At 45.9% G+C, this 22,768-nt stretch overlaps 1 protein-coding gene across 3 annotated transcripts in view; it reads right to left on the bottom strand.

The window, feature by feature from the left end:
• LOC124619383 (rhophilin-2) overlaps window positions 1–22,768 on the bottom strand; it is a 707,931-nt gene that overhangs the window by 181,448 nt on the left and 503,715 nt on the right. The window lies entirely within an intron of this gene.

Below are 22,768 nucleotides of genomic sequence, written 5' to 3' on the forward strand. Positions count from 1 at the left end.
CCTGAATACTTCTGGTATCTCAACTGCAGATTTTTCAGCGCTCATTTAACTTTAGGACTATGTATCTCAAGAATGAACAAAAATGGACTTCAACCACTATTGAAATAACCTCTTCATATATGTAACAGAAGTTCTGCATCATCTGCATCTACATACAGAGTGACAATTATTGAACTATATGAAAAAAAGCGCAAAAAGTTACAAACTACGGCGTGCACACACTTTCCTCAATCTGCAAACGTCGCTACAAATATTCGGATTTAGGTTATGACATCTCCGCTGTGCCTCCTATAATTGGGGATGATGTGGCGCAGATGAATAGAGAAATTCTGCATGACCCGCTTAAATGTCGGAAAATCGATGCTGCTGATGACCTCCTGAATGGCTGTTTCCACCTCAGCAATGGTTGTAGGGTTATTGTTGTACACCTTGGTTTTAGTATAGCCCCACAAAGAGGCCTCGCATGTATTCGCATTAGGAGAATATGGTGGCCAATCGAGGCCCACGCCAGTGGCCTCTGAGTACCCCCAAGCGAGAATGCGGTCCCCAAAGTACTCCTCCAGGACATCATATACTCTCCTGCTTCGATGGGGTCGAGCTCCGTCTTACATGTACCACATCTTCTCGAAACCAGATTCACTTTGGATAATAAGAATGAAATCATCTCCCAAAACCTTCAGTTACTGTTCGGTAGTCACCGTGCCATCAAGGAATATCGCATCTATTATTCCGTGACTCGACATTGCACACCACACTGTCACCCGTTGAGGGTGAAGAGACTTGAGTTTCATGAAATGCGGATTCTCCATCTCCCAAATGCGCCGATCTTACTTATTGACAAACCCATCCAAATGACAGAGGGCTTCGTCGCTAAACCAAATAGACTCATGGGAAATAATTCCCCATCGTGCCCCGCGGCCAACCGTGCAGTTTGAACGTCCTAAAGCAAACCGTTCAGAAGTTATGACGATTTTATTTCATATAGTTCAATAATTGTCTCCCTGTACATGCCCAGCAAGCCACTGTATGGTGCGCGGGGGATGGTGGGGGTATCCTGCAGCATTACTTAGTAATGTCCTCCCCTTTTCCACTCTCAAATACAGCGTGGGGAAAACAAGTGTATATTTGCCTCCTTACGAGCCCTAATCTCTCTAATCATATCTTCATGGTCCTTAGGCGAAATATACGTTAACGGCTGTCGAATCGTTCTGGGGTCAGCCTCAAATGCCAGTTCTCTAATTTTTCTGAACAGTGTTTCTCGAAAAGAACGCCAACTCTCCTCCAGTGATTCCCATTTGAGCTCCCGAAACATCTCCGTAATATCGACTAGAGGGAGCAGAAATAGTAAATGGCCCAGACAAGACAGACGATAGCAGCCTCTTTAATCACGCGCACTCGGCCAGTTCTCCACAGCACATGTGTGAAAGTAACAGGTGGGCGGCACCTAGAGTCCTTGACCCGACCACTCCCCTAGCTGCTCACCTTTCAAAGTACTGCTGGCCAACATTCCGGGGTGTCAGGGGGAGTGACGACACTGCCTGAGGGACGAGACACCCACCGGGAGAGAATAGCCGTCTGCAGTGAAAGGATGCGCTCCCACTGCTGGCCACTGCATACGCCCTGCGGGACAACACATTCGATAGGCGCAGGTGAAAGCCGGCCGGCTGGGCAGTGCGCCAGCAATACTGCCGACTGGCAACGATTGCGTCTTCCGCCTATAAACAAGTCAGCGCCAATCCTCACGAGACGACGATAATAAAGAGGGGGAAAGAAATTTTCGACTCTGTGTGGAAAACACATTAGCAGTAAATATCCGCGTCACTCTCAAACCAATAGCCAAAAGGGAGACTTTCACTTTCACGGGCAACACACTTTCCGATCTGAGCTGCCCGAGAGCACTTAACAGACTGGCTCAAAATGTCAGCATATTGCGATTTTTTTTCCTTTTCTTTTTGAGACTACTCGGAATATTAAGAAAGCTTCCACGCTAATAATGCACAGGCCTCTACAGCATGAGTAAAAAGTATGCAGAGTTACCAAAATAGTTAATTAAATTTTACTTCACGATATAAACACTGCGCAACACAATTAAGGGAACTCTTTTTCGAAAACACGTAGTTCTCCATCACTAAGATGCAGAAGTTTGAAATGAGGCTCAAACGTGCCTACAACATTCTTTTGTAACAGTGCAAAAGTGTGACGCCTTGCGTTGTCACCCCTCACGCACGACGATGCTCCCAACAGCAAGATGCCAATACACTGGGGGGAAAAAAACATAGCTTAGAACTTTTGTGACGTGTAAGGTGGGTCAATAATCTCACAATGGCACCAAATTTCGCCACCTTTCTGCTCACGCCACCCTGGGCGTACCACACGATGGTAAAGTCGTGATTGTCCCTCTTTCCCACATTTCACCCCTCCTTTTGACGTCTCTGCGATGGAAATCAGACCCGCGAACCCCAGCTGAGAAAAACCATTTCAGATACACCGCCCTGAGAATAGACACGAAAAGGTCTCGGGCGTGACGTAAAGGGCGTCGATGCAATTACCCCCTTCCCTGGGGCGTTGATTACCACATATTTCGTGGTTGAAAACGACAGTTCGCATTCTTATGAACAACAGGAAAATGTTCCTGACGATGACACACCTATTGAACTTGATCGCACCCATCTGGAATGCAGCACGACGGTAATTTTTGCTCTCTTATACAGATTGGAACCGCTATGAATCGCTCAGAACCATTCAACGAAATTTGAACGTCATTCGAAGCAGCAAAGAATGCTTACGCATTTTCAGCCCTCTTGTTTCGCGCCCTCCTGGCATGATCATGAGGAAAGGGGGAAGGAGTCCGACGTTTACACGTGCGTGAATAAAACGGCAAAGAGTCCCTCTAAGACCCTGCAGTTCAGAACACCACTGGTTGCACCAGGCCACCTTTATTGATAATTTTAAAAATGTGTCTTTGCCGAGATAAGTAATTCTTGGAGTCTGCACGCAGGCAATCCCTTGACGCCCCTCCGATTCCAGATGCCTGCCGATTAAATGGTTCAGGGCCAAAAAACAGGCTGCAGTGACAGCTTCAGTCACAAGCACCACTGGCGACAAGCAGTCGCTTCACATCCGGTCACCTGAAGGATTAAAACAGCGCTCACAATTATCGAAATCCCAATAGGCAATCACTGTCAGTCATAAGGCGATACGAACTCCTTCCACCATATGAAATCCATCGAATCAAAAATTTTGACAAAATTTCAGTGGGCCCAAATCGAAACAGTACATCTATTTCTCCATTAGCAGATCTAGAGGATGGCCTCAGCAACCATGACTGGGATGTCGAGTTTATATCAATTTTTACGCTTCGTTTACAGGAAGGAGTGGCTGAGAATATGCGCTGAAAGATTGCTTCTGGAAAAACTTTCCTTCGTTATCGAAACATCTGAAGAGGAGGGGGAGAAGTTTCGATGAAGGTAAGAGTTTATCGGGCGTAGAGATCGATATAATTAAATTAAGGTCTCAGCACTAGCTCTGAAGGACACGGGTCCGGAACGGAATCCACCAATGTTTTGTTGATGGAATCATCCTGGTGTTAGGTGATTTAGGGAAACAACACGAAATGGAAACTGTGAGCTAGCGGGGAGGGACCTGAAACACCCCCTCCCCCTCAAATACGTGTTGACTGTTTTTAAACAGTCAACAAACTGAAGAACAGAGTACGTCAATAATCACATCGATTATTTTACCATGTTAGTAATTAAATACGCAAGGACTGTCCGCCTCCGTAGCGTAGCGATAGCGTTTCCGCCTATCGCGCAAGGGGCCCGGCTTCGATTCCCGGCAGGGGACTGGGTGTTGTGCGTCCATCATTATTGACCCGCAACTCGGCGAAGTGGCGTCAACTAAAAGAGGACTTTTAATACGGCGGTCTAACTCCCCCGCATGGGGCCTCCCGTCCAACAATGCCATACGCTCATTTCATTTTCATTTCATTACGCAAGGACTTAAAACTAGTGTGTCCGTGTGCCTCCAACATGTGAATCCATTCTTGAAGTCAATTAAACGGCGGCCTAATGTATAAACAGAGTCGCTGCCACACTTTGCATTTTATTGGCACACTCAAACTATTGTCATACATAAAAATCAGATCACAGCCAGTTAAGTTACTAGATACATTACTGACCTAAAAAAAAAGAGTAGAAAAGTGCAAGTGGGTAAAATGAGAGCAAATCGGGAAATAAGACGAACAAATGAATGGGAAAATAAGACTATCAAAGTAAGACGCCATAGTGTAAATACGCATCAAATCTGGAGAAATGACGATTGAAGAAACTGAAATAAAGACACGTATGTGCAGTAAAGGACGAACGTGAAAAACCGACAAACGGAAAATACACAATACCAGACTTCTGAATGACGAAAGCAGTGCCTTTTGCAATCGTGAATGAATTTTCTGCGTTGAGGAAGAAGTGCTAAAAATGAGTTAGACTCTGAGGGCACAGCTACAGAATGATACAATAAAGGTAGATGTCGAACGTGAGTTGCAAAGCAAGTGGCGAGTCCAATCGCGGCACGCTAGAGAAGAGTTCGTGGAGGTCACAGCAAGAGAAATCTTGTTGGAGGACGCCACCGAAACAGTCGTCGAGAGTTACGCCCGCTGGTTGTCTTGATTGCCGCCAGGCCCTCTGATGTAACCAGAAGGCCACGTGGCTCTTCTCATGATGCTTTGAAGGTGAACTGCTGATGGGAATATATACTATCAAGTCATCCTCCTTAATGCTTCCATGGCCTTAATATAAAACTGGTTTATTTGTTGGGTGAGGGGAAAGAGTGGGGGGAGAAATCATTACCGCCAAAGAATTCCTTGTCGTTGGAACTTCTTTACATCCGATTATTGAGTATCCTTTGTTAGGAGATCTCTGAAAAATTATTGCTTTCGTAACAATGAAAGAAAGAAAATGATAAGCCTGTAGTAAGTTACAGCTACACGATGGAATGTAGTTGGAAACAGTGCGATGCAGGTAAAACAAAATTTTCTGAACAAATGGTAATATATCCTGCCCACTGCCAAATGAAGTTTGTAGCACCTTTGTTTGACTCAGTCTGTAGACAGCACTGCCATTTCAGACGCTGGTCTTGACCCAAGAGATAAGAATTGATCGTAGACTGCAGTGTAGTTATCTTTTGTAACTGAAAATTTTGTACATCGGTGGATGAGCCTTGATATATATTTATTCCTTTGTTTAAAATCTGTCACAATCGCGAGTACTTTCTAAATGTGACTAGTTTCGAACATATCCGTTCATTTTCAAATCGTATCTGTACTTAAGTGCTTGTCGAAGCAAAACGTCACCGACATACTCGGGTAGCCTAACAGTGTCTCAAAACGGATATGGTGGTATACTGATTGCATGTACTACGAATTAGTTCACATCAAGCCAAATGAACGGCTACATTCGAAACTAGGCACCAGTATAAAATACACGCAATTGTGACAGAAATTTTAAATAAAGAATTATCAAATCCAAGACGCTCATTCTTTACCAACGAAATGTTGGAACTACATAAATTTTTATTGGGGGGGGGGTTATGAAATTGCCGTTCGAGGGCGTTGCTGCAGTGTACATGCAATGCAGAGCGATTCCGGTGCGAGTATATAAGCACCGACATTTGGCCAAGGCAATAGTCTCTCACGTGCGTGCAGTAAATGCCGAAATAAGAATTATGGCGACGTTATTATTAAATGCGTCCAAACAGAACCAACATGCTGTCATTCTTTTCTTGGCTGCGACGCAGAAACACCAGTAGACATCCATCGGAGAATGAGTAATGTGTATGAGGCACGTCTGTCAACAACCACCATCCGGGGGGCGGAGCTGCATAGCGATAACCCACGTCCCCATATCGGAACTGTCGTAATGCGGAAGAGAGAGACATTGGAGCAGCCGCCTTATAGCCCTGATCTCTACCCATGCGATTTCACGCCTTTGGCCTCTTAAAAAAAGTCCTTGAAGGGTCATCATCGATTCTTGTTGGGCGAGGATTTACAGCAGGCAATTGGGGGTTACATCACGCAGCAAGACAAAGTGTTTTACCAAATGGGTATCTTCAACCTGGTGCGTCGGTGGAAATATTGCCGCAATTCTCACTGTGAATTTGCCTGATTGCCGTAAAGATCCTGGCCTGTACGGCTTTCGAATGGAAACTATCGTGTGCAAATTGCTGATTAGAAACTTCATAAACCAGAACTAACTAAGTGGTCAATCACGTCGTTGTGGCGCAAATTCAAGTGGCCCGCCGCAGGCTGTCGCCAAAAGTCTTCTCTGTTTGGTTTCATAAAACTGAACGAGAGAGCGATACAAAAATCGGACACTGGACAGTAGCGAGGATCGAACCCGAGCCAAGCCTCATCAATCTCGTCAGCTTCCATTTACGCAGTGAAACAACTGACATTAACTGTATCTGGCAGGCTGCTTGAAGCTGCGCAGGCAACGGCTTTATTCGCAAATTGTAATTTTAATTAAGTCGGAAACGGTGCAACGAATCGCTTTTTTTCCTGAACATTATTTCTCGGTATTGCCTGCTCCTCAACACCCTTACAAGCTTTCCAGATTCTTTATGACTACCCTGTATATGAAGAACAGCAACGTACGCACGCAGAACAGAATCGTGTAGTAACCCCCCCCCCCTCCTAATCAACCAACATTTTCATTGGCCCCAGCCAGATTCAAACTCCTACCCTGTTTGAGACCGCAGCTCGTGGTCTAGAGGCTAATGTTGCTGCCTCTGGATCACGGGGTCCCGGGTTCAGTTCCCTGCCGGGTTGGGGATTTTGCCTGTCGTTGCGCAGGAACTCCACGTGGCATGAACTCAACACGTTGTTAGCGGTCCCTTGTAAAAATATTGGGCTATATTGGTACACAGTCGTCCACAATTGCGAAAGTATTGCCGGTGCATGATTCTGTGCACGAACTGACCTCTGGTTTACGTCCTATAAACGTTCGATGGCGTTAATTTCGGGCGATTGATGTGGCCAGATCAATTCGCTCACATTGTCCAGAATGCTCTTTAAACCAATCGTGAACAATTGGGGCCCGGTAACAAGATGCATTGTCATGAAGTCCATGAATGGCTGTAAATGTCTGCAAGTAGCCGGATATAACTATTCCCAGTCAATGATCGGTTCAGTTCGACTAGAGGACCCAGTCCATTCCACGTAAACAAGGCACTGACTATTACGGAGCCACCGCCATCTTGCATAGTGCTTTCTTGGCAGCTTGGGTCCTTGGCTTCGTGGGGTCTACGCCACCCAACCATCAGCTTTTACCAACTGAAATCGGTATTAATCTAAGCAAGCCACGCTTTTCCAGTCGTCTAGGGCTCAACTGATGTGGTCACGAGCCAGGATAGGCGCTGCAGGCGATGTCGTGCTGTCAGCAAAGGCACGTGCTTCTTTTATCTGCTGCCATAGCTCTCTGAACCCAAATTTCGCCGCACTGTCCCAAGGCGTACGTTCGTCGTACGTCCCAAATTGATTTCTGCAGTTATTTCCCTCTATATTTCTTCTCTGTTAACACAAACCCTACGCAAACGCCGTTGCTCTGAATATTAAAGGAAAGACCGTCAGCCACTGCGTTTCCATGGCGAGACGTAATGCCTGAACTTTGGTATCCTCAACGCACTGTTGACACTGTGGACCTCCTGATTTTGAATTCTCTAACGATTTCCGAGATGGAGTGTACCGTGAATATAGCTCCAAATACAATTCCGTGATCAGAGTCTGTTAATTCACGTCGTACGGTGATAATCACGTCGGGAACCTTTCCACACGAGTCTACTTTTTATCTTTCACACTTTTTATGTAGTGGTTTCACTAACCAGTATTTGAATCTGTCAGGTCACTAAAAACATCTGGAAGACTTACTAGACAGGCGATCAAGTACGGAACTAATGTATGGTTTCTTCATACCCATGGGTGTCTTCACACACTAATGATATAACACAATCAGGTTGCTATGGTCAAATACTGGCGACAGAGCTTCCTCCATTTCCCTACTCAACAAATGTTCTCCCTTGATGGCGTGCGACTGGAACTCTGATACACTGTACAAACGAACAGTGGAGTTCGCTGCCCAAATCCGTTGCTAAGCAGCTACAGTGTAAGATCGAGAGCCTGACAGTGAATATGAAATGATAACTGTAACAAAAAAATTTAAGTTATGGTCTACCCACTTAACTGTCGCCCTGGAAGGGGATCAGACGCCTGGCACAGTTTTCAGTGACGGCTCAGTTTCCGGGAAATCTAAGCTCACGGCCGCAGGCGTACCGTGCACGGGCAGAAGGTGCTAATGGCTTCCGCCTCGGCCGCCATTACGTAAAACGAAACACTGGCGATGCTCTGGCCCAGCCTTTAGCTAGGCGGCAGGCGGCTGCCGCCTCGGTGTGGCGTCGCGTGGCGTGGTGTGGCGCTTTCTACAGCCCAGAGAAATCTCTCCGGCCTCCCGCCCGGCGCATGCGCAAGGCCGCTGTTAACTAGCAAGCTAGTCCGCCCCGATACAGAAGCACAGGAAATATCTTAACAAGTAAGCTTGAGCAGCTTCATATGCAAAACAGGTCGCAGAATGGCCGTTATTTTCTGAGATAGGGAAGCGAAAGGGCGCGTGCGTGCATCATTAGTGATGTAGTCGTTTCTACAGAGTCTCTGAATGAAAAAACAGCGCGCACGACTTCCACGACTGGAGATTGGTTTCAATCCCACCAGCGGACGACATTCGAAATTCGTGGGGGGAGGAGGAGGAGGAGGGGGAAGAGAGACACTCATTTTAGTGTCTCCTGAACGCGTCTTCGGATATTGTTAGCAATCTTCCAGTTTGGCTTCTGTATATTTACGTTCAAAAGGTTTAGACTTTTAAACTTTTTAAAATGAAGAAAGAAATAAGGCCTCATTTATGTAGCGTTACAGAAACAGCCCACTGTTCTGCGATCACTCATCAAAAATATATTTTTTTAAATATTCAAATAATAACACTTTCTGGCAGATTGTGTGCTGGACCGAGACTAACTCGGGACCTTTGCCTCTCGCGGGCAAGTGCTCTACCGCAAGTGTTGATGGAGTACTTAAGCGCGAAAGGCAAAGGTCCCGAGTTCGGGTGTCGATCCAGCACACGGTTTTAATCTGCCAGGAAGTTTCACATCACCGCACACTCCGCTGCAGAGTGAAAATTTCATTCCGGATTTAAAAAATACTTTCTAACTCTGTTTGTCGATATCAACACCTAAATTTCAAACACTACTGACCAGCCCGTGGTCAAACATTGCGAAGTTACTCGTAACTGGTTGTCGGTTGGTTTAGTTTGTCCTATTTCGTTTTTCTATTCTTTCTCGTATTAACATTAGTAAATAATTCTTGTGCATTGTGGGCGTACCAGACCACTGCAATTGTTGAAATTGAAGGTAATTTATTATGATTTAGCTGCAACCAGTTGCTTTTACTGGTGATCGTTCTTCTATGATATTTCAAGACGCTTGGCACCCGATCTTTAGGGGTTTACTTTTATCTACATGTTGGGAACATTGTTTCTTTACTAACCGTGTTGCAAAATTTCGCAATGGGAATTTTTAATACAACTGTTCTAAAACTCCGTAAGTTAAGAAACCATGTTCACAACATGTTAATAAATATAAACATCTGAAGGTGGGGTGAACATTAAATGAATGTACTCTGAAATACGTGTGTTTTGAGGCACAATTTGTTGGCGTGGCGATTCGGGAAAGAGACGCTTTCATATTGGTGCGTTGCCCCATTAACACCACGGGTTCTACAGTTTTGACTTTATGAGCTAGGAGCGCTGCTGTCGCGTCACGTGACGTCCCGGCCCGCAAGTATATGTGAAGAAATCTCACTTCGTCGCGGTAGCGATTTAAGCCCGTCTTTGGCCACGCGATCGGTTATATAAAGGCACCTTACTGAAGATTCCGTCAAAAAGAGGAGCCGGCTTCGAATCAAGTGATATTTCTGTCGGTTGAAAACATTCTTTTTTATCATTTAGGTTCATATAACATTCCGGTTGTTGCCTCAGTACGAATTTCTCGCAGTTCTTGATTACCCGTCTAACCATGGAGCAGTTTACTAATGCGCAGCATGTGCTAATAATGTAGTCACTTCATCAAAGCGGAGGAGTCGGCCGTTGTGGCCGAGCGGTTCTGGGAACTTCAGTCCGGAACCACGCCGCTGCTACGGTCGCAGGTTCGAATCCTGCCTCAGGCATAGATGGGTGTGATATCCTTATGTTAGTTAGGTTTAAGTAGTTCCAAGTCTAGGGGACTGATGACCTCAGATGTTAAGTCCCATAGTGCTCAGAGCCATTTGAACCACTTTGAAAGCGGAGGAAGTTATGCAGCAATTGTAAGACATCTTCGCGCGATTCTAGTTCACGATGAACCACCGAATGAATCAACGGTTCTAAGACTTCAACGGAATGAGTTCAACAGCGAACATTAGGGATTCTGGGCGCCATAATTCTGGCCGATCCATGCAAAACACTGCGGTGGATCGAGAGATTGCGGCTGTTAGTCTAGCGAAGTCGGTTCTTCGCCGTTACCAAGAATTGGGCACACGATATTGTGCAGTATAAGGGAACCTCCGATGTGATCTCCAGTACCACCTCCACAGCATTCAGTTAACGCAGCAGCTAAAAGCTGCCATCATGGGAAAAGGTGATATTTTGTAGACTTGTTTATCTTGCGCGACGAGGGGGACTTTCACTGAGGTAGATTTGTGAATAAACAGAACTGCGGTATTTGGGAACCAAAAATCCTTGCACGGTTCAAAGGAAGGAAATGCACCCAGATGAGTCAAAACAAGCTGTGACAGTTAATGGAAACCGATACCGTGCGTTGGTAAGAGATTTTTTGAGGCCCTCATTTCAGTGGAATGGACGTTCAAGACTTCTGGTTTCAGAAGGTTGGTGCCAGGGTCACAGGTCCCGTGGTGGTGGTGGTGGTGGTGGTGGTGGTGGTGGTGGTGGTGGTGATCGGGAAAGAAGGCCATACAGACGACAATGTCCAGGCAATCTTCTCGGCAAGCTGAAAGAACACGCGGCCCACGGGGTGGACATTCCCGAGTTAAGGATTACTAGAACGTCCCGACAGTTTTTTTTAGAGCGACTGTGTTGACGTTGAAAAATGTCATCGTCACACGTCTCACATTGATGTGGAGTGTGGAATTAAGTAAAAATTCTTTGGCCTGCCATAACACTATCCTCTCGTACTGCTAGTCATAGCAACAACAACAATAATAATAATACAGTTCTACCACAACCGTCCGACTGAGAAATCCTGTTCTTCAGAGCTGCTCTATGTGAGTCACTGCATTCGGAAAAAGAGGTTGGCTTATAGAGAGCGGATGAGCCGGTCGTTCTAACCACTCCTGTTTAAGCAATGGCGGCGTGCCTGGTTAGCAAGAAAGGTGCGCGTCTGTGGCAGAGCGGTAGGGGTGTGTGTGGCAACGACCGCCAGCCGCCAGCGTGGCTGTTACAACCTCCGGCCGCGCGATGTACTAACAAACCGCTGGCGAAACGCACAGGCCGCAGGCAGGGGATTCTCACACAGCTTTCAAAACTACTCAAGTGTCACTTCACTCGCGTGGACGCTGAGGGGTATTACTACACGAGACCAGCATACACCGAAAGGTATCGGACAGCGCTGGCTGCGATGTTGTACACTACTGGCCATTAAAATTGCTACACCAAGAAGAAATGCAGATGATAAACGAGTATTCATTGGACAAATACATTATACCAGAGCTGACACGTTATTACATTTTCACGCAATTTGGGTGCACAGATCCTGAGAAATCAGTACCCTCAACAACCACCTCTGGCCGTAATAACGGCCTTGATACGCCTGGACATTGAGTTAAACAGAGTTTGGATGACGTGTAGAGGTACAGCTGCCCAATCAGCATCAACACGATACCACAGTTCATCAAGAATAGTGACTGGTGTATTGTGACGAGCCAGTTGCTCGGCCACCATTAACCAGACGTTTTCAATTGGTGAGAGATCTGGAGAACGTGCTGACCAGGGCAGCAGTCGAACATTTTCTGTATCCAGAAAGGCCCGTACACAACCTGCAACATGCGGTCGTGTATTATCCTGCTGAAATGTAGGGTTTCGCAGGGATCGAATGAAGGGTAGAGCCACGGGTCGTAACACATCTGAAACGTCCACCGTTCAAAGTGGCGTCAATGCGACGAGAGGTGACCGAGACGTGTAACCAATGGCACGCCATACCATCATGCCGGGTGATACATCACTATGGCGATGACGAATACACGCTTCCAACGTGCGTTCACCGCGATGTCGCCAAACACGGATGCGACCATCATGATGCTGTAAACAGAACTCGGATTCATCCGAAAAAATGACGTTTCACAATTCGTGCACCCAGGTTCGTCGCTGAGTACACCATCGCAGGCGCTCCTGTCTGTGATGCAGCGTCAAGGGTAACCGCAGTCATGGTCTCCGAGCTGATAGTCCAGGCTGCTGCAAACGTCGTCGAACTGTTCGCGCAGATGGTTGTTGTCTTGCAAACGTATTTGTTGACCAGGGATCGAGGCGTTACAGCCATGCGAAAAAGATGCCTGTCATCTCGACTGCAAGTGATACGAGGCCGTTGGGATGCAGGGCGGCGTTCCGTATTATCCTCCTGAACCCACCGCTTCCATATTCTCCTAGAAGTCATTGGCTCTCGACCAACGCGAGCAGCAATGTCGCGATACGATAAACCGCAATTGCGATAGGCTACAATCCGACCATCATCAATACTCGAAAACGTGATGGTACCCATTTCTCCTCCTTACACGAGGCATCACAACAACGTTTCACCAGGCAACGCCGGTCAACTGCTGTTCCTGTATGAGAAATCGGTTGGAAACTTTCCTCACGTCAGCACGTTGTAGGTGTCGCCACCGGCACCAACATTGTGTGACTGCTCTGAAAAGCTAATCATTTGCGTATCACAGCATCTTCTTCCTGTCGGTAAAATTCGCGTCTGTAGTACGTCATCTTCGGGGTGTAGCAATTTTAATGGCTGTAGTGTAATAACGAGTCAGTCCTCCGCGAGTCCTCAAGAAATCGATAACAAAGGGAAGTACTGACTATACGAGGAGTTTCAATCGTTTTGGAGTGACAAAGACCCGCATATCTCGCAGTACTACCCACCATTTTTCTTGTTAGCTAGCGCTGAGTTCGAGGAGCGTACACGGGTGTCTGCTGCGTCCCCTAAATGATCGACAGGATAAAGATCGGGTGAACTGTGGGGTCCAACCCATGGTAGTGAACTGACCAGAGTGTGTAAGTACAGTATCCAGTCCTTGGCTGGATCTATTTACAAAATTAGTCTCTCCACCTTTCTCTATCCTGTCACCCATTGAAGTCTGTGATCTAGCTCATCCAAAAGGTGTTACATTGGGTTCATGTCAGGACTCAGGGCAGGATACTTCATTACAGGAATGTTATTGTCCACAAACCTTTGCATCTACATCAACATGAATACTCTGCAAATCACATTTAAGTGCCTGGCAGATGGCTCATCCAACCACTTTCACAATTCTCTATTATTCCGATCTCGTACAGCGTGTAGAAAGAACGAACACCTATATCTTTCCGCACGAGCTCTGATTTTTCCTTATTTTATCGTGGTGATCGTTCCTCCCTATGCAGGTCGGTCTCAACAAAATATTTTCGCATTCGGAGGAGAAAGTTGGTGACTGGAATTTCGTGAGAAGATTTCGTCGCAACGAAAAACGCCTTTCTTTTAATGATGTCCACCCCTAAGCCTGTATCATTTCTGTGACACACTCTCCCATATTTCGTGATAATACAAAACGTGCTGCCCTTCTTTGAACTTTTCTGATGTACTCCGTCAGTCCTATCTGGTAAGAATCCCACACTGCGCAGCAGTTTTTTTAAAAATAAAGGACAAGCGTAGTGTAGGCAGTCTCCTTCGTAGGTCTGTTACATTTCTGAAGTGTCCTGCCAATAAAACGCAGTCTTTGGTTAGCCTTCCCCAAAACATTTTCTGTGAGTTCCTTCCAATTTAAGTTGTTCGTAATTGTAATACCTAGGATTTAGTTGAATTTACTGCTTTTAGATTAGACCGAGTTCCTTTTAGCACTCATGTGGATGACCTCACACTTTTCGTTGTTTAGGGTCAACTGCCAATTTTCGCACCATTCAGGTATCTGGTTCAAATAGCTCTGAGCACTATGCGACTTAACTTCTGAGGTCATCAGTCGCCTAGAACTTAGAACTAATTAAACCTAACTAACCTAAGGACATCACACACATCCATACCCGAGGCAGGATTCGAACCTGCGATCTAGCGGTCTCGCGGTTCCAGACTGACACGCCTAGAACCTCACGGCCACACCGGCCGGCCATTCAGGTATCTCTTCTCAATCGTTTTGCAGTTTGTTTTGATCTTCTGATAACTTTATTAGTCCATAAACGACAGCGTCACCTGCAAACAACCGAAGACGGTTGCTCAGATTGTTTCCCAAATCGTTTATATAGATGAGCAACAAGAAAGGGCCTACAACACTACCTTGGGGAACGCCAGAAATCACTTCTGTTTTACTCGATGACTTTACGTCAATTACTACGAACTGTGACCTCTGACAGGAAATCACAAATCCAGTCACATAACTGAGACGATATTCCATAAGCAAGCAATTTCACTACGAGCCGCTTGTGTGGTACAGTGTCAAAAGCCATCCGGAAATCCAGAAATACGGAATCGATCTGAAGTCCCTTGTCAATAGCACTCAACACGTCATGTGAATAAAGAGGTAGTTGTATTTCACAAGAACGATGTTTTCTAAACCCATGTTGACTGTGTGTCAATAGACCGTTTCCTTACAGGTAATTCATAATGTTCGAACACAATTTATGTTCTAAAATCCTGCTACATATCGACGTTCACGATATGGGCCTGTAATTTAGTGGATTACGCCTACTACATTTCTTGGGTATTGGTGTGACCTGTGCAACTTTCCGGTCTTCGGGTACGGATCCATCGTCGAGCGAACGGTTGTATATGATTGTTAGGTACGGAACTAATGCATCAGCATACTCCGAAAGGAACCTAATTGGTATAGTCTGGACCAGAAGACTTGCTTTTATTAAGTGATGTAAGTTCGTTCACTACTCCGAGGGTATTTACTTCTACGTTACTCATGTTGGCAGCTGTTCTCGATTTGAATTCTGGAATATTTACTTTGTCATCTTTTGTGAAGGCATTTCGGAAGGCTGTGTTCAGTAACTCTGCTTTGGCAGCTCTGTCTTCGATTGTATCTCCAGTGTCATCGCGCAGAAAAGGCATTGATTGTTTCTTGCCGTTAAAATATTTCACTTACGACCAGAATCTCTGCCAGGGTTCGAAACAAAGTTTCGTTGTGGAAACTGTTGTAAGCATCTCGCATAGAGGTCCGCGCTAAATTTCGAGCTTCTGCAAAGGATCGCCAATCTTGGGGATTTTGCGTCTGTTTAAATTTGGCAGAGGTTGCTGTCATGGATGACAGAGTATACTGTCAAGCTGATGCCCTACTGGCCATAAAAATTGCTACACCACGAAGATGACGTGCTACAGACTCGAAATTTAACCGACAGGAAGAAAACGCTGTGATATGCAAATGATTAGCTTTTCAGAGCATTCACACATGGTTGGCGCCGGTAGCGACACCTACAACGTGCTGACATGAGGAAAGTTTCCAACCGATTTCTGACACAAACAGTAGTTGACCGGCGTTGCCTGGTGAAACGTTTTTGTGATGCCTCGTGTAAGGAGGAGAAATGCCTGCCATCCCGTTTCCGACCTTGATAAAGATCAGATTGTAGCCTATCGCGATTGCGGTTTATCGTATCGTGACAGTGCTACTTGCGTTAGTCGAGATCCAATGACTGTTAGCAGAATATGGAATCGGTGGGTTCAGGAGGGTAATACGGAATGCCGCGCTGGATCCCAACGGCCTCTCATCACTAGCAGTCGAGATGACAGGCATCTTATCCGCATGGCCGTAACGGATCGTGCAGCCACGTCTCGATCCCTGAGTCAAAAGATGGGGACTTTGCAAGACAACAACCATCTGCACGAACAGCTCGACGACGTTTGCAGCAGCCTGGACTATCAGCTCGGAGACCGTGGCTGCGGTTACCCTTGACGCTGCATCACAGACAGGAGCCTCTGCGATGGTGTACTCAACGACGAACCTGGGTGCATGAATGGCAAAACGTCATTTATTCGGATGAATCCAGGTTCTGTTTACAGCATCATGAAGGTCGCATATGTGTTTGGCGACATCGCGGTGAACGCACATTGGAAGCGCGTATTCGTCATCGTCATACTGGAGTATCACCCGGCGTGATGGTACGGGGTGCCATTGGTTACACGTCTCTGTCACTTCTGGTTCACATTGACACCACTTTGAACAGTGGACGTTACATTTCAGATGTGTTACGACCCGTGGCTCTACCCATCATTCGATCCCTGCGAAACCCTACATTTCAGCAGGATAATGGACGACCGTATGTTGCAGGTCCTGTACGGGCCTTTCTGGATACAGAAAATGTTCGACTGCTGCCCTGGCCAGCACATTCTCCGGATCTCTCACCAGTTTAAAACATCTAGTGAATGGTGGCCGGGCAACTGGCTCGTCACAATACGCCAGTCACTACGCTTAATGAACTGTGGTATCGTGTTGAAGCTGCATGGGCAGCTGTACCTGTACACGCCATCCAAGCTCTGTTTGACTCAATGTCCAGGCGTATCAAGGCCGTTATTACGGCCAGAGGTGGTTGTTCTGGGTACTGATTTCTCAGGATCTATGCACCCAAATTGCGTGAAAATGTAATTACATGACAGTTCTAGTAAAATATTTGTCCAATGAATATCGGTTTATCATCTGCATTTCTTCTTGGTGTAGCAATTTTAATGGCCAGTAGTGTACATACAATCATCGTCTCCTAATTGTTCCTCTACTGTTCTTATGCTTGCGCATTAAGCCTTTTTTACAAGCGCATTAGGGGACCACACCCTAATCATAATCACCGGCATACAGGAACACCGTCTCCTCTGTTGATTCACTGTTTTTACTACACACGATGACAGGTGAAATTCGCCAAACACAAACCCTTCCACAGTTCAGAGGGTGTAACGTGATCCATTACCCCGAATCACTTGTCTCCTGTCATAGTATCTCCAGTGGCATCTCGCTTTACGCCGCCTCAAGCTTCGCTCTGCATTGTCTACATAAATGCGTGGCTTATGACGAGCTGCTCGACCACTGTACGCTATTCTTTTTAACTCCCTACGCACAGTCACTTCTCTGGAACCTGTTAGTGATTCCTTCCGCTGACATGCGATTTTTACAACCACTATCTGCAATGCTCGACGATCCCCATCCGTCAGTGCTTGAGTTCTGGCTGTTCTTGATTTAGTCTGGTTGTTCCTTCGTGTCTTCACTTCACAATCACATCACCAACGATCGAATTGAGGTAGCTTTAGAAGGGATGGAATATTCATCCAATGACTAGACTACGTTCGAAATCACTGACCTCTCCCTGACCGATCCATTTTGCCATTATTGCTTCTCCACTGACAACACATTTTATAGTGGCGGGTCCGCATCTCTTGACATCTCGTGATCCGTTCACAATTACATAAAGCTGTCTGGGCCTTGAATGTTTTAGATCGTTACATTGCTTTTACAAGAAACTGGTCATCTATCTGCGGAACTATCGGTGCGTTAAAAGACGTACTTTTACGGAGAATCAAAGTATCACTGAGTATTTCAGCAAAACCGATGACTCTGACCGTGCGTCCGTGTTTTTGCGGCGACGTCTCGGGTCGTCGCGGTGGATAAGCACTCCGCCAACGGGACTGCTCCCGCAGCATTGACCGGGCCGCTGCGAAAGCTGGCGACGGGAAGGCGGCGGCAGGAACAGGAGAAGAAAGACGGAGAAGAAAAAAAAAGAGAGGGATAACAGGGCACAAAAAGAGCGACACAGGCTCGCGGGCCTTCTGTTGCGGTGGCGGGCGACATGGAGGGACGGGGCTATCGTTATTCAGGATCGAGATTGGTTTCGGAGCGGTGGGGCCGCGACTTCTGAGGGTCCATCAAGCGCCTACTTTGTTCTCTTTTCGCAGTCCTCTTCCCCCCCCCCCCCCCCCCCCCCCAACACACACACACACACACACACACACACACACACACACACACACACAGGTACTGTTGCTACCAAGATACAATGATGTCACTGACACCCAAATCCCAATTTTCTCTGCCCCATTTGACTGTACAACACTCGCGCGCTGCTTCTGCTGTGTGTTATGTGACATTCAAGCTGCACCCAGCAAGTAGTCTGGTCAACTTCAGAAACTGCCCGTGTCCGGTAGCACAGACATTGGTTTCATAGTTGTGTAAATGAAGCAGTTGGGAAACCATAGTCTTTAAATATAAGATTTAATAATAAGTCTGTTTATTGTCTTTTCAATAACTCATTTTATCCGCCGATGGGCCTTTCGAAACACTGCTTCAATTGGCGATGGAACCTTCGATTTGAGGTCAAACCGACGGGAATGTGCATCTGTAAGAGGTTATATCGCGCGTTTAATTTACCTTTTCCGAAATGAAGTATACAACAAAAAGCAGCAAGATACACAGGCACTTTTTAAGTTAACCAAATCTGCATGTGTTCTGCTGTAATTTTGTAGATGTACTACCAAAATTTTGTGATTTTAGATTAAAAACGCTCTCTAAACTCTCACAGATACATATTCCTATCGCATTGAGAACCCACTGAAGGACCTTCGATCGCTAAGAAAAGTGTTGAGTACCAAGCTGTGCTTGAAAATTCACACTAGTACACAAAACACGCTATTCGAAACAGTAGACGGACGTAACCAATTAAGTTCAGCATTCATTTCACCATCATGGCTTTGGCAGAATAGTCACTATGAAAAATACCGAACTGCCGGAGGAAATCGTGTGTGTATAAATCTAATGACGACCACCAAGACAGCTATCCTACAACGTCCCATTGACAACTCAGTCACTGGAGACGTAGGGGCAGAAATATGAATGAATCCCTATTTTAAGGCACTTACAGATGTAGCTGTGACGATGGATAAAATTAAAATTTACAGCTTATTCCACAACTGTAATGGAAGTTTAGAACTGAATCAGTTAAGGCAGCAGTCGATTGAGTGTTAATCGTGTTTCGGATAAAAGCTAGCCACCTCCGAGGACGTCAGGAAGTAACTGGGTAGGGATTCCCAACTTTAAAGTTGGTTTCAACGCCTTAGTGCTTCACTAAGACACCGTCCTACTGCCGGTGGCGAACCCTCGTCTACCTTCGACTTTTGAATCGACTGAACTTGCCAAATAATGGACCTAAACTTTAAAACGGCGCTTTCACAGTTGCAGATGTGCTGATATTCTCAAAATGGCGCCTAGCGTGAAGGTGGCAATACTGATGCTGCGAGACAGTTCCGTTTATCTCACTAGTCATGTAATTTTTTGTTGGAAGGCCAAGTAAATATTACGCAAAATTTTTGTTCATTATTACTAAGTTAACACGCCAACCAACACGCCAACCAACACGCCAACCAACACGCCAACCAACACGCCAACCAACACGCCAACCAACACATGAAGCCCTGGACCTGCAATCCTGGACAACAACCAACCACAAGTTGTAAGTGCAGCACATCCACAGGAATGGTGAATTGGGATTCTGCATTACTTACGAACCCGGCAGTGCTTCGCAATTGCTTACAAGGGAACCTCCCCATCGCACCCCCTCTCAGATTTAGCTATAAGTTGGCACAGTGGATAGGCCTTGGAAAACTGTACACGGAGCAATCGAGGAAACAGGAAGGAGTTGTGTGGAACTGTGAAACGAATTAGTAAAAATACAAACTGAGTAGTCCATGTCCAAGATAAGCAATATCAAGGAGAATGTGAGCTCAGGAGCGCCGTGGTCCCGTGGTTAGCGTGAGTAGCTGCGGAACGAGAGGTCTTGGGTTCAAGTCTTCCCTCGACTGAAAATTTTACTTCATTTTCGCAAAGTTACGATCTGTCTGTTCGTTCATTGACGTCTCTGTTCACTGCAATAAGTTTAGTGTCTGTGTTCTGCGACCGCACCGCAAAACCGTGCGATTAGTAGACGAAAGGACGTGCCTCTCCAATGGGAACCGAAAACATTTGATCGCAAGGTCATAGGTCAACCGATTCCTCCACGGGAAAACACGTCTGATATATTCTATACGACAATGGTGACGGCATGTGCGTCACATGACAGGAATATGTTGTCGACCCACCTAATTGTACACTTGGCGAATGGGTAAAAAGATTCTTCTACCTTGCCCGATTTAGGTTTTCTTGTGGATGTGATAATCACTCCAAAAAAAGTGATGAAAACTTAAGAGTTTGTCACATAAACTGAAAATAAAAAATTAAACTTTTCACTCGTGGGAAGACTTGAACCCAGGACCTCTGGTTCCGTAGCTGCTCTCGCTAACCACGGGACCACGGCGCTGCTCGACTCCCAGTGTCCTTGATGTTGCCTATCTTCGCATGGACTACTCAGTTTGTATATTTTACTAATTTTTTTCATAGTTCCACACAACTTCTTCCTGTTTTCTCGATTGATCTGTGTTCAGTTTTTCAAGGCCTATCCACTGTGCCAACGTATAATTAAATCTGAGGGGGGTGCGATGGGGAGGTTCCCCTGTTAGTATGTATGGGAATTGGATGTACGTCCTAATCTCCTCCACTCTCCCTCCTCATCTTATGGGTAAATCAGCTGAGATCATTGGTATATGGGGTATGAGACAAACATGACTAGCTGCTGGATCGGCGAGGATAGTAGCTACAACCACAGTATTTAGTGTACGGTTTTAATCGATTCAGATTCGACAGTAGTATTCTAATCTTAAGCAGGTAAGCAGTAAATACTCCTTTCTTTTCTTCTGGTAAACCGACTGCGAGGAAGAGAACGCAACGACTCATAGCACAACACAGCACAACATTTCTTTCTTGCAGTTGGTGTTAACAAACAGTCAACATTTCACTCCATGCAGTAAAAGAACATTTTAATTATGAGCTGGGAGAATGCCATCATCAAAGGACGTTTTACTAGCAATAAATTAATATGGTTCCACTCCCCCGATTCCGACCACGGTTTTCGGGAGGTTTCCTTTGGTTGCAAGGCGTATGCCGTATCCCAATTACGATGCCCGATTTGCCGCACTATTAGCTTTTCTGGTAACTGGCTGAACAGAACGGCGACTCACAGCATCATGGGGGAAGTCTCTCGCCCTTGAACCAGTATAGCAGTGCCCTACCACAACCCATTTAGGAGGATTACAGACACCGATTCATCGTCTCCAGGCTGGAGAAAAGCCCTGTCCTTTGATACCGGCCCTGGCGTCCACAAAAGTGAAAAGGACGAGCGCACAGGCGCGGCCGTTGAGTTATTCACACACAGTGCAAGTAGGCTGTTTAGGTTTTCATGTTGGTAACGCCACGTAGTGCTCTGTACGAAAATCGCTGAGTGCGCTGTGTGCAGTCTGTGGCTGGTTGGACTCGTTGTTGTTGGAGTATTCGCTTGTGTAGTGTTGGGCAGTTGGATGTGAACATTGTTTCCAGAATGAGATTTTCACCTTTGCAAAGGTCCGGAGTACGAGTCTCGGTCCGGCACACAGTTTTAATCCGCCAGGAAGTTTCATATCGGCGCACACTCCGCTGCACAGTGAAAATCTCATTCTGGAAACAATGTATTTACCTTAATAGCGTTCAAAAGTTATAATATATATACCGGGTGATCAAAACGTCAGTATAAATTTGAAAACTTAAATCAATCACGGAATAATGTAGATAGATAGGTACAAATTGACACACATGCTTGGAATGACATGGGGTTCTATTAGAACAAAATGTCCGACAGATGGCGCTTCATCTGATCAGAATAGCAACAATTAGCATAACAAAGAAGACAAAGCAAAGATGTTCTTTACAGGAAATGCTCAATATGTCCACCATCATTCCTCAACAATAGCTGTACCCGAGGAATAATGTCGTGAACAGCACTGTAAAGCATGTCGGCGTTATGGTGAGGCATTGGCGTTGATGTTGTCTTTCAGCATCCCTAGAGATATCGGTCGATCACGACACAATTGCGACTTCAGGTAACCCCAAAGCCAATAATCGCACGGACTGAGGTCTGGCGACCTGGGAGGCCAAGCATGACGAAAGTGGCGTCTGAGCACAAGATCACCACCAAACGACACGCGCAAGAGATCTTTGACGCGTCTAGCAATACTTTGTGGTTTTTTTTGTGGTTCTAATAAAACCCCCATGTCATTCCAAGCATGTGTGTCAATTTTTACCTCTCTATCTACATTATTCCGTGGTTTATTTATTAAGTTTTCAAATTTATACTGACTTTTTGATCACCCGGTATATACAATTTTGTGACATCCAATTAAACAAATTTCCTTTTTCTGAGGGACACACGTCCAGATTGTCCGCTCAAAACTCTGGCATATGTCTCCCCACATCCACCACTGCTGGTGGCTCACCTCCAACTGCCCGACGCTACGCGCTGTTCACATCCAACTGCCCAACATTACACAAGCGAACATTCCAACAATGAGTTCAACCAGCCACAGACTGCATACAGGAAGTTTCAAATACTGTACATCGTTTGTT

This window comes from Schistocerca americana, chromosome 6 (genome assembly GCF_021461395.2).
Source record: "Schistocerca americana isolate TAMUIC-IGC-003095 chromosome 6, iqSchAmer2.1, whole genome shotgun sequence".
Classification (NCBI taxonomy): domain Eukaryota; kingdom Metazoa; phylum Arthropoda; class Insecta; order Orthoptera; family Acrididae; genus Schistocerca; species Schistocerca americana.